Consider the following 13839-nt stretch of genomic DNA (forward strand, 5'->3'; position numbering starts at 1 on the left):
AGAAAGGCGTGGAGTGGGTTTGACACAGCCGAGTCAGATCTTCACCAATCAAAGGAGCTCCTCTCCTCACCTTTAACTGCGCGGCGGGTGATGCGCGCTGCAAGTTTATCATTTTATACTTGGACATGGACGGAGGAAACAGCGACGCCAGAGGCCGAACCTCTCCCAGGAGGAAACAGCTGTTTTGGTCCGGAGGTCCGAGCTCAGAGTGACCAATAATGAGTTTACTAATATACTTAACCAGGTTTGATCTGATATACTGAGAACCCCTGCCCAATCTAAGAAACAACTAATACACTAATAAAGAAACTCACATTTATTCAAACCCTATGTAAGCAAGATGACAGGTGTACACTAATCACAACATAAACACAGACCATGTGGATTAAATCAGCGTAAAGGACTCGCGCTCTCTCTCTCCCTCCCTCTCTCTCTCTCTCTCTCTCTCTCTCTCTCTCTCTCTCTCTCTCTCTCTCTCTCTCTCTCTGTCCTCCTCTCTCTCTCTCTCTCTGTCCGTCTCTTTTTTTCTCTTTTTTTTCTGTGATGAGATGCTGAGTATACTGTAGTAGGCTATATACTGACTATCTGATACCGAGGCTGTTGTGGTGGACTAAGAGAGATAATGATTTGTGTTTTGTTTTTCATTACGGCTGCGTGATGTGGTCGCTCTCCGCTAATGAATTAATAAGTAAATAAATAAATACAGCGATCATCACAAGGGCAGAGTGGTATCTCAACACGGCAGCGACATGCAGTCATCCACCCTCAGTCCTGCTTTTGGGACATCCACAGCTGCTTTTCAGTGCCAGTTCGTCCCTGCTGTGTTAATTCAGGTGGAGTTTCCATTGCGCGTGCCACAGCCTTTGATCTCTGCTTTGATCTGACGTCAGATGTGACGGGACAATCTATATAGATATAAATTCACGTGTTGATTCCGTTAGTTGCATTAAATAGTGGTTATTGTGGATATTTATTGCATTGAAATGTGTCTGGAACTGTGGAGATCTGCCTGTGAGGTCTTGGTGACGTGTGTGCACTGCAGGTCAGTCAGCCAAACTTCTACTGCACCTGCTGCGCTTTGCCCTGCGCTGAGAGTAGACCTGGTTGGAGGTGGCGAGCTTTCAGCGCAACCTCGGCGGGACATTTTCGGACAAAACTTCCACTGCACCAAGCTGAATCTGTGACGCCTCCCCCTGCTGCGCGGCCACACCTATCTCAGCGCAGCGCGATCTTCCAATCTGACTTTGCGCTCGGCTGCGCTGGTCGAAACTTGCATTAGACCGGCTGCGCTACCTTGCGCCACCTGCGCTGCGCCAGCAAACTAGGGCCCATTGAGTCTTTAACTTTATCTTTCACAGGAAGATGATCTCCCTCTAACCACAGCCTCTACCTCTGCGTCTGGGCTAGGGAGGGAAAGAACTGTAAGGGTTATAGGAAATTTAAACAATAAATTACTAAGATAAAGGTGTTTGCTTGATTAAACATGACAGTGTCCTTTCAACCAAAACAATTAATACAGACCACCGACATCCGTGCCATATACAAGAGGAACTTGGAACTGGATAACACGAAGAAGGAGCTGGAAATAAAAAAGCTGAAAATTGAAATTGAACTCTTGGAGTTTAAAAAAAAGGTGTTAGAGTTTTTTTTGTTGTAATGGTTTGATAGCATGACATTATGTACTAATGCCTTGTTCTGTCTCTTTTCTTCCCAGCAAATGCAGACATTGCAATAAAAAAAATTAGTAGGCTACACATTTCAGTGAATGACTCTTTCTTTATTTAGTTTCACACATCACTGGTGGGTAAAATATTGGGCAGTAATAGCCTGCCGGATGGCTGCACCAGTTGGGTGGTCCGTCACTGGATCGATTACTTCTGCTGCTAGTGGTAATGGTACATGGGGGGTTCGTTCTTTCCTCATCATTGCTATGTTGTGCAGCACCACACATGCAGTGATGATCCCACAAGCACGCTCAGGACGCACCCTGAGGCCACGCAGGCAGTTGAACCTGCACTTTATGATCCCAAATGTCATTTCTATCCTGACCCTGGCTTTACCCAGACCCACATTAAAGCGAGTCTGAGGCCGTGTGTCAGGGTCAGGATAGGGGGTCATTAAGTGCTGGGTACAGGCGTACCCTCTGTCCCCCACAAGCAGTCCATCAAAGAGCCCTAATAGAGAGAAATAAATGTCATTCTCAATATAAAGCAGTGAAAAAGAAGAAAAAGGATAATTTACCATATCTACCTTGTTGTAACTGATGACCCAGTGCAGACTCGCGGAAAATTCTGGAGTCATGTACAGACCCAGGCCATCTTGCCTCCACACTTGTGACGATCAATTGATGGTCACAAGTCATCTGTTAACAGGATTTCTGGTAAAATTTAAAGAGCACTGCACAAAGGTGGAAAGCATAAAGAGATTCCTTTAAAAAGACCTATAATGCAACTGGATATTTCACTCACGTGAAAAGTCTGTCTACACAATATTGTGTGCCACTGATAAAAGCCTATACATTCACTGTGCATATGTGCCACCGATGACCTGCAGAAATTATTTTTGAGATTTCACCTGCACATTGATGCTGTGGATGGATTTGCGATTGACGTAGTCAGCCTCATGTTCCCCCAGGGGCCCCGTAATGGGGACATGTGTGCAGTCCACAGCGCCAATGATCCTGGGAAATCCTAGTTACATATATTTTAGGCTATATTAGATTTCATTATGCAAGCAAGTGTAACGGAGTAAAGAAGAAGTGTGATTCCACGTAAACCCGTTTGTCCTATGGTAATTCAATGCAGCACTACACAAGTAATACTACTTATGATGTAGAGGGGTATAATAGTACATTACCAGATATTTTATAGAATCCTTCCTTAACACGCATTGTGTTCAAATGACTTGGGAACACTACAAACATATTCAGCTTCTCAGTAAGAGCAAGAACCACTTTGCGGATGGCGCAACACGCAGTATTCTTGCTCAAATTTTCTGCATCACCAACTGAATGCAAGTAGGTTCCCGTGGCAAAAAAACGAAGGGCTACACATACGGTTTGTCCGACAGTGAGTGCACAGCTTCTTCGAGTGGCATTCCTGACACTCGCCTCAACAAGTGAGCAAATGTATCGTATTCCGTCGGATGAAAATCTATATCGCTCATACAGAATTTCATCAGGAAATGCCAGCGGATCAGCGCGATCTCGAAGAAGCCGCTCACGTCGCAGTGCAGCCCGAATTATCCTCGCTCCCAGGTCCACCGGGTTCTCAAGAAATGGTGACGCCATCTCTGAATGACACAGTGAAACAGCGGCGCCTTAAACCGACTTTAAGATTAAACTCTGAACATAACCTGGTCGGGACCAGGTTATCAGCTAAGCCTAAGTTACCATGGTGATCTAGCCTCGTTAAAAGACAGCCACCTTCGCAGAACAGGAGAGGCTGGCTTTACACTCAACATACCTCGCTAACCCACTAAACTGGCTTCGCAGTACAGGCCTCTGGTCTGTGTCTTTGTCCTAGTTTAGTTGTTGTGTTCTATTTTGAAGTCCTTGTCCTGTCTTCCTGTGTGCGCCCTGCCCTTGATAATGTGTCTCACCTGTGTTGATTGCACCACCTGTGTCTCGTTCCCTCATGTATTTAACTCCAGTGTCTCCCTTTGTGCTCGTCGGTTCAATGTCATTTGTCCACGTCCATGGTGTGTTCCTGTTTTGTGTAAAACCTTGCCTTTTTGTCTGGCAAGTCTGCATTTGGGTCCTGCTTCCCTGAAAACCTGACAAAATTGCACAGCAGTACTGTGCCTGTGTGTGACATTCAGCGCTCATCCCAGCAGTGGATTGAGCAGGGTTAGGAGAATGGCTTCCATACGGGGTACACACACATATCTCCGCTTTTACTTCTCTGTCCTTTTCCAGGTTGGAGGGCATAATGGGAGGATAAGCAGAAGAAGCAGGGGAATTGGCAGGTTATATTTCCAAGAGAAATTTGAAATGCAGCTTTCATCTCAAGCTGGCATGGGACGTTTTGCCCATGGTCAAGCCTGTGCATCTCTCTGTGTAGACAGGAAGGACTGCTCATGAGGTCTCTTTCTCTCTTGCTTGGTGATTTAGGAAATGGTAACTGGATATCAGTGCTGAGCTCCTCTCCTTCCAGCCGCTACAGGTTTGGCTTGGCTGAAGGCCAGCCAGCTGCCTGACACTCCGTAGCATGGGAACACCCTGCCTCCCTCCCTGGCCTGAATGCAGCACCAGCTCCCTCTGAAGCACTGTACTCACTGACCACGACACACACACTCACTTATTTTACTGTATGTGACAACCTGCCTCTTCAGTGTATCGGTGATCTGTGTGTGTGTGTGTGTGTGTGTGGCTGACAATACTCCAGTGGAGTGGATGGAACAGAGGCCTGCACAAAGAGATTAATGAGTGTCTGCCCTTTGTTCTCTTTCAGTCCAGGGGGTTTATGGCCCTACAGTTTTCCTTAAATCTCTTACAAACACACATGCACACACAGTGCTCCTTCTTATTGCAAACACAAGCCTGGGCCAAGGGATTTCTTCTCTTTCTTCAGGCTTTGATTTATAGGTTCCTCACTAGGGGTGAAAAGCAGCCCACAGATGGAATAGTGTGTGTTTTGTGTGCAGGACAGTGTTTGTGTGTGTGCGCAGGCATTTTTGCACATTACCCTTTTTTTCTGTGTACATGTATGCATTTTTGCATTTGTGTGTGCGAGGAGCCCTCTTCAAAGCGGTTGGAAGATGCCATGGAAGTGGAGCCTTTGTTTAGCTGCCTTGTTATTTCTCCCATTAATCATAATTAATGTCCGACCAATCTTTCCTTTGCTGCCGCGATTGCTGGCTGGGGGGTCATCATCAGCAGACGGGAAAAATAATGCTAGTAGAAGAAGGAGGAGGGGGAAAGGACGAGAGGGCACTTACTTCTCGTCAACTCTGATCCTGAAGCTATTGTTCTGCTAATTGATCAACGCTGATGGGGTTTAAATATTTCAAGCATTAGATCAAAGGAAAACACTCTCAATTAATCTGGTGTCCTGCTCTGCGGCTTAACACATTCTTGGCCCACAGTCAGTAAACAATGCAAAGAAAAGGAAAAGAAAAAGGGAAACGGTGGTGTAAGGAGGAGAGGGAGGAGCGTGTGGTTGTGGTGATCATGAAGCAGTAGGTTATCCAAAGGAGCCAGAGGACAAGGCCGCTCCAGCAATCAAGCTTAGCTGTATTTTCCTCCTTCAATGAACTCCTTGTCCTAGAGTGTGTGTGGATGTGTGTCTGTGTTTGAGTAGTGTTCCATTGGATTTCAACATGGAAAATGTATAAGTCCATTACATGATGATTTTTCCCGGAATGTGTGGCAGAGCTCAAGCCAGGCTGTGTATGTGCCAAAGCTGTGTCCCCTGGCAAAAACATGAAGGCTTTTTATCTCAGTGTTTAAAGAGGGAGAAAAATAAAGGAAAAAAGGCTGGAGAGTGTGGTGCACCTGTGGGTCTCGGGCGCCCCCCCTCGTGGCCCAGTTTTTGAAAAACACGTGCTAAAGTGCCCTCTTGGGAGGCAAATAGATAATTTAAATTTAAGAAATAAAGTTATGGTGAATATGGTAAATGGACTTATATAGCTCTTTTCTAGCCACTTGTACTTGTGCTTTACACTGTACACTGTATTGTCACATTCACCTTTTTAGAAACAAAGAAAAACTCCGCACACCATAGGAGCTCCCTTTCAAGGATTTAATAGCGTGTAGCGTGTAATAGCACAATGCTCTTTTTCAAACTGCTGTGTTAATGGTACAGACAGGAAACTGCTTCTTAAATACAAGGTATACAAAAAAGAGGCACCTCTGTCTATTATTTCAAGGATCAAATGACCACCAAAGGTTAGATATACCGGTATACAAAGGATATACAAAATATATACACATACACATATACGTACATACATACCGGTAGTAAAAAAGTTCAGATATACCAATACTCAAGGAATGTACAACAAATATATCTACACATATACCGGTAGTCAAAGAACATCCCACGAAAATGACCATAATAAATAGAGAACAAGGATACATATAGTTGCCTACAGTCAAAGGTCAGAACAAACGTGACGGCAGGAAAATTACAAGCAGGGTCTAATATCAAAATCTTCATTGAGGCCCCTAGGAGATAAAGTGTCCAGAGTATGAATCCAATACAGTTCTTGTTTAAGCAACAGAGTGTTAGTATCCCCCCCTCTGCTTGGTTTTTTAATTGTCTCGATCCCTACATATCTTAAAGTGGATATGTTGTGTTTTGCCTCTGTAAAATGAACAGTAACTGGGTTTGTGGCTCCGATGTTCAGATATTCGTGTCTTCAGAGGTCGAGTGGTTTTACCTAAGCCACATGGGCATTTTAGCATATAGATGACATTGGAAGTATGACATGAAATCACACCTTTTAATGTCAAATTTTTTACCAGATCGAGGATGGTAAAAGTGCCTGGTTTTTTTGAGAAAAGTTGCATTGTTGACAGCGGCCACATTCACCTTTTCACACACACATTCATACAGCTCTGTGCGCAGACAGGCTTGGAGGTTAATCATTCACACACATTCATACATCCAATGATACATCAGAGGGCCCAAGGACATTTCGACATGTGGACTGGGGGAGCCAGGAATCGAACCACCGACCTTCCAGTTAATGGACGACCTGCTCTACCTGTGTGGGGTTTGAACCCCAGTCTCCCGGGTAAGAGTCATGCGTGCTGACCATTCGGCCAAAGAGATGTCCCTGTGGCCAAGTAGCCAGGGCGCATGATCTATTGGAGGCATAGTGACAGGACCGTCAATTGTCATACATAGCTTGCATCTCCACACGCACACCAGTGGAAATTCCCTCATCACGACGCCCTTTATGATAACAACTGTAATGTCCAACATTTCCATAGAAATGTTAGCAAACATCTGTTACAGGCCAAAGCCTTAAGAAAGACAAAGCATCCAAATGTTTGGCAATGATGCTATCACACTGCTGCACTGCTCTCAGTCAGCACTTTATAAATTATTCCACAGACAAGGGATTTGACTGTGTGCTTCAGTGGCTCATGAGCTGATGAGGGGATGAAGGTGCTCTGGTTGAAGCAGGCTGTTCCTATACGTATAAGACCAGATCAGGCTAAAGGCTCTGTTTAAATGGTTGTGTGTGTACTTTTATGTGTATTTAATTCAAGGATAGGTGGAGTGATTTACAACAGATCATTAACATTTTCCATGAGACTGAGAGAAGAATTGTCACAAATGTCCAGCAGAGTTGTGTGAACATGACAGTAGCCTTCATTAGTGCCATCTGAGCCACTGTTGTTAACCTGCTTTTCTTAAAAAACACAACCCTCATGCTTTCGCAGTATTTCTAGTGCCACAATGGTCAAATATGGTCTCATCAGTATCTTTTCTTAGATAAATATAATAGGCAAAATTCTACAATGTTCTTGTGCTTCATCGATGCATCTGAAGCATTTGACTGTGTTAATCATGTGAAATTATTCTTGAAATTGTCTAAAAGTGGGGTACCTGGTTTTTTAATTAGAATTCTGGTCTATTGGTACTCGCATCAGACAATGCGAGTGAGATGGGGGAATGTAACATCTGATCCCTTCCATGTGACCAATGGTGTCCGCCAGGGCGGAATCCCGTCTCCCTTTCTCTTCCTTTTCTCCCTGCTCTGCTGTTCTGCGCAATCTGATGCATAGATTTACAGTATGTATAGGGCGTCAGAATCAGAGAATGACCTTATTAATGTCTTGGTCAATCCTGTACGCTGTTATGGCCCTTGGCCATGTTGTGTTGCTGCTGTGTCTCTCTGTCTCATCTCCCCTCCATAGGTTCTCTGTCTGTGTCCCTCCTACCTCGTCAGGGGGATCAACTCCACCTCCAGCTGTGTCTATAAAGAGGAGGTCTTTCCAAGACGGCAGTCTCTTCCTCCCTCCTGGATGGCTGGTGCCACCCAGGCACCTCAGCGTTGTTTTGTTTGATTGTGTTCTGGTAGCCTTTTGTTACTTTATGATTGCACACACACATCCAGCACCTCTCACCACACTACAGATTACTGACCTACACTTAAACTTGTGTTCCTTTAATAAATTTATGGTTAATTGACCTGGTCGCTGTGTGGTCCTCCCTCCTTGGTTATGCTCTTGAACGAGCTGGGCATAACAACGCAGTACTGTCAGATTTCCGTCCAGACTGTGGAACCATTTTAGAACTTGTATGCAGGCCTACAATGAATAGTGGGGAAGGCTCTGTACTTTGTATTCTGTGTCTTTCTTCTTTTAAAAAAAATACAACTCTTATTCTATCTTTTTTTTTTAAATTTTATTGTGCTTTTTTGCAATATGGACCCCCTTGGTCTGAAATAAAGAAATGAATTGAATTTGGCATACATCCATACTACAACCTCTCCTGTTATCTATTCACGAAAATCAATTATTTCGTCCAAAAGTATGTTTTTCATTAATCAGTAATCACCCCCATCAACAAACTCTGCAAAGCTCTGAATTTGCTGTTCATATCATTCATTCATAGCTCGGTGCTGGCTGCCATGTGGTGTCGCCATGTTTTTACGTTCAGTGGCAGCGTGACGATAGGAAACCACGGAAACTCACCGGAGCTGTCGGCCCAGGTCGAGGTGGTGTCTGTGAAAAGTCACCGTGGGCAGACGGCCGTCGGTAACAAACCAGATGTCATTTTAGTCACAGAAGTCGAGAGAAAGCCGGTAAAACGTGGGCCAGGTAAACAATACGACATCGCCATGACAATATATTGTCACGTGTATTGTTTTGCCTCGTGCTGACGGACCACTTGTTTACATAGAGGCTTGTTTATGCCGTTACCTGCAGCGGCTGTCATCCGTCTGTCGTCTGCCCAATTTCACGTGAATGCAGCATGAAAATATTGAGTTGCTTGCGATATACAACCGCAACGCTAGGTGGGAGTAATTCCTACACAATGTACCTTTAAACACTCACTGACTTATGATGAGTGTTTGCATGTATGCTCTTTACAACCACATGCTTTGAATGCTAGATGTGTGTTCACTGCAACTGCCTAAACAAACTTCAAAAGACCATTTTTTTTAAAATGACAAGCAACATTTGTCTGGCTGCTGTTAGCCACGATCACCTTTCATCATTTGGTTGTTTGTGAGAATCTGGCAGCTGAATTGTGGAGCCAACATCTCCTATTAGCAGCCAATGCAAATAGATACAGAATACATAACACAATGCAGTGACGTGTCAAGGTTGAGCAATGCTGCTGACATAAGCAGTGATGGAAGCAACAATACACACTCATACATGAAAGCACACATGCAATCAGAGATGCACACACACAATCCACTGCATTCCACCAGCATGAAAGTGCTTTCATGTTTACAGCAGAACAAACAGAGGAAAGCTTCACCTTCTGTGTTTATCTGTAATATGCTTGTTTCCATGACTGCCTTTGCTCCGAGGAGTAAGAAACAAAACACTTGCTCTAAGTGATTAGAGTTTGACAAGCAGCAAGCATAAAAGAACAACTAAGACAAATTGGTTATACTTTGTTCCTATAATTTGCACTAATTCTCAGGATTGCTGCTGATGTGACTGACTATGTCTAGTAGTGTGGCTCAGGTTACAGGTTAGAGCAGTGGGGGGTATGACATCATCGTTTCACAAAAGATCTGTTTTGGGTGGAAAACGCTTGGGTGGCAATTTGAGACTCCACTCTGGGCTGTTTCCAAAAAATATCCCCTTTTATCCTCCAACTGTCTCTGAGTTGTGCTCTCGAGTTCCTTCATTGTGTACCAGTCTTGTCAAAGCTGCACCGATTTTTTTTTTTTAACATTATCAGTGGAAAAATACCCCAGTCTCATGGTGGAAAATGCTCAGAATTTTCACTGAACTCTGCAATTGAACGTTTTGGTGTTTTTTGTTTGGCTTTTTGCACCACGGTATCGCACAAAACCTAGATAAGGGATTATGCCTGGGTTTGTTGGTTATCCTGGCTGAATTTAGCCTCAAGTCGGTTGTTCAAAAGCAGGCTAAATCTATCCTGGTCAAGTTACTATGGCGATTTATTCTCTGCAGCTAGCCTGCTCCAGACCAGGGGGCTATTGCACAAAAGTAGAATAAAGAAATCCAGGATAACTGAGCAAGCGCGAGCTTGACCTAGTCTGGTCGGAGCATCTTGGCTTAATTGGTTGCACTAACGCCGAGCCAGGCTGAGGAGCAGTGGCTTGGTCAAGCCAGGTGGAACTTATTCTCTCATCAGTAGACCACAGAGATTGATCACAGATTCACTGATGAGAGGACAGGTGTGGCTACTTTCCTCCAATCAACAGAAACTTAATGCCGACGTCAGGTGACTCACCTCTTTAAAAAAAAAAAAAGAGAGAGAAAGCACCACTGTCTTAAAGCTCAGAGAGAGCGCAGCGGACAACTGCGGACTGATTGAATAATCCAAAACTATAATCACAGCTCAAGTTCCTTTCACAAACCAACAGTTGTGCACTTTGCCTAAATGATGAGCAGTGGAAGTTGATTCATTGCCCAAAAGTTCATACAGCAAAAGTGGCCAAAAGTTCAACAGGTGAAAATGAATTACCGGTAAATATAAAAACATTATGCAGTCTGAAAAGTTGATTTCCTGTCCCCAGCACTTCTAACTATCATTATGTGGCTTTTCTTAGCGTTGTACTTTATGTCATGATCAAGGCCATACTGGGAGCACACCTTTAACATCTGCTGCAGTCCAGCACTATATGGGCAGAGCAGGACCAAGTCATCTGCGTACATTAGATGATTAACTACAGTGTTGCCCACAAGACAACCAGTTTTTAGACTATTTAATTGATTTGATAAGTCATCCATATACACATTAACACTAGAACCGCCGTGAGGTCATTTTGACCTCTCTCGCTTCTTAAAATGCACGTAACTCTGTTTGCGTAAAAACCCTAGGTCTCCCAGTTGGTGACTTTTCCTAAAAGTGTGTTCTACATCATCTTATGCGTTTTCACAATTCTAGTATAAAAGAGAACGAAAAAAAGAGTGATTTTACCTAGAACCGCCAAGAGGTCATTTTGACCTCCATTCATTCTAATGCAAAAATGCTAAATGTACTGCATTTATATAGCCATATATATTATAAAGCCAGCCAGACACACAGTTCAAAACACTTTATGGTAATGCTTCACATTCACATACATACACATACTTTACCAAAAATAACAATAGTCGTTGCTAAGCAACCAATATAGACGACTCTTTATTTTTCTATTTTTCGAACAGTGTGTGTGTAGCCTATATAAAAAAATATAAAACTGATTTTCCAATCATTGCAATCTGGGCTAAAGAATGTCCATTTAGTCACTCAGTTTGTCAGTTAGTCAGTTAGATAGTTAGTTATTTAGTTAGTCATTTTGACCTCATCCCACAACACAACACGAGTTCAGATATTAGAAAGTTGTCAAACAGTTAAAACAGGTGTCAAACAGATAACAAATTAACATTACTCATAAACATTGAACATAACAATGACAGTCCCTTGCTCTCATGAGAAATGGACATGAATTCAGAAATTTGTAACAATTTTGAAAATTTTTATATACACACACTGTTCGAAAAATAGAAAAATAAAGAGTCGTCTATATTGGTTGCCTAGCAACGACTATTGTTGTTTTTTGTAAAGTATGTGTATGTATATGAATGTGAAGCATTACTATAAAGTGTTTTGAGTTGTGTGTCTGGCTGCTTATATAATATATATGGCTATATAAATGCAGTCCATTTACCATTTTTGCATTAGAATGAATGGAGGTCAAAATGACCTCTTGGCGGTTCTAGGAGTACATGGAATGTTGGCGGTTCTAGTGTTAAAGCTGCCCTGTGGAGCTTTGCTCATTACGAGCCATCAGCCGTGTTTTTTTTCGAGTAGGCTACTGCAACAGTCAGCCTGCGCCGTTCGATGACGTTGAACCCCCCCTTCCCTCCCTCCCTCCCCGAACGGTAAGTGCAGGTAACCAGGCAACCAGGTGACTGGCGAAGTAGGAAGAGAAAAAAAAGTTGTGGTCATTCAGCTTTGGCATTTATTTAGGGGTGTGACCTTATACATGTGTAAACGTTTACACGGAATGAAACTGTAAACGTTTAGTAAAAAAAAAAAAAAAATCCCTAAACGATATCTAGGCCTACACGCAATTTATTTTCATATTTTTATACATAGGCCTACATTTTGGGGGGGGGGCTGGGTGAAAAATAGTCCCGCACACTGTCTTAATTTAGAGAAAACTATGATTTAATAAAAAATGATGCTGTGACGCGCTTCCCTCCTCCAAAATGTGTGTAAGTGCGTTTTTTCTTTCCTTTTTTCTTATCTTTTTTTTTTTTTTGCGAGCGAGTGTGATGGCGCCGCCACGCCGGGTCAAACATTGCTTTTCTGGTTGCCAAAAAATATTCTAAGCAAATATAGCCTCCCTAAACACAAACAAATAACCTTAAACGGATTGAAAGAGGTGTCTCGGGACATTAAAGACGGCCGAGGACCGACGAGACACCTCTGTATTGCTCCTGCCCGGTCTGTCCTCCTCTCATCCGCACTTCAGCACCTGTCCTGGGCTGCACCCATAGGCTGCACCGTGTCGGCTCGGCTCGGCTCACTCCTCGTTTTAAATGACTTTACTCCTCTTAAAAGTAGCGTAAACAATTTACTGTTCTGATCACTCATACGCGTGTATAGTTAGGCTATACGTTGCATTATTATTAGTTATAGCTACTTCAAAAGTAAAGGACGGTGGAGCGAGCCAAGCTGTAGCCCAGGACAGGTGCTGAAGTGTGGGAGAGGAGGGAGAGACTGGGCTCCGCGGGGCTCTGGCAACTAGCGGCGGATCAGAGAGGGTGGAGGACCGACATGACGGGGGGTCTTGGTCTCCTGGTACCTGTGTGGTCCAGGACCGCAGAGGTCAGCGAGAGGGGGGGTACGGTGGTCGACTCTGAACGCGCTCACCGGGCGGATCTCTCCAGTTGCGGTGCGGTGCGTGTCGGGGGGGGAGGTGGGAGGGGGGGCGGGACGAATCCGCCGTCGGGTCTCCTCCGCTCCGGTGGCTGCAGTGTCAGTGCTTCCACCGGCTGCATATCAGACTAGACAAAAATAAGATAACATGTTCTTCTTCTCTTCTGTTTACCAGCGCTCTAAACCCTACGTCAAATCCGAACGTGTTGCGTTGCATGCGTAATTCCCTGTGCGACAGCGCGGGAAAGTCGCTCCTCAGAGGCAATTGCGCTCCTGGGTAAACCAGGGACTGTTGTGTGGTGGAGATGCGTTCAATGATCATCCTAATAAGTCGTTTGGCAGTGGCTGCAATGTAACGGACATTGTTTTATATGTATAAACTCCACAGGCCAGCTTTAAATAATATAGGAGACGAAATTCCACCTTGCCGCACTCCGTTACTAACACAGAATGGCGCAGATACCACATTACCCCCATTTAACTTGAAACATGCGCTTCAACTGGGAGCAGCAAAGTCTGGTAGCTCTGAGTTTTTGAGTTTTTACTCAACATTTGCTTTATTAGGGCCCGAGCCTGTGTCAACGACCCAGGGAGGTCCCTATTGTTATTCGACATCCACATTAATCAACGTGCAAGTCGACGAGTAACAACAAGTAAGCAAGCAAGTAACCAAGTACTGCATAGACCTGGCGCAAAATATCCCAGATATTGTAAAGTTTATTTGTTATTATTAGGGCCCGAGCGGCGACTGCAAGTCGCCCAGCGAAAGCCCTATTGTAATTGCTATGTTTATTAGGCCCGA

The sequence above is a fragment of the Trachurus japonicus genome, unplaced genomic scaffold, assembly GCF_045865225.1.
Source record: "Trachurus japonicus isolate A0001 unplaced genomic scaffold, Traja_1.0 AP030212.1".
Taxonomy (NCBI): domain Eukaryota; kingdom Metazoa; phylum Chordata; class Actinopteri; order Carangiformes; family Carangidae; genus Trachurus; species Trachurus japonicus.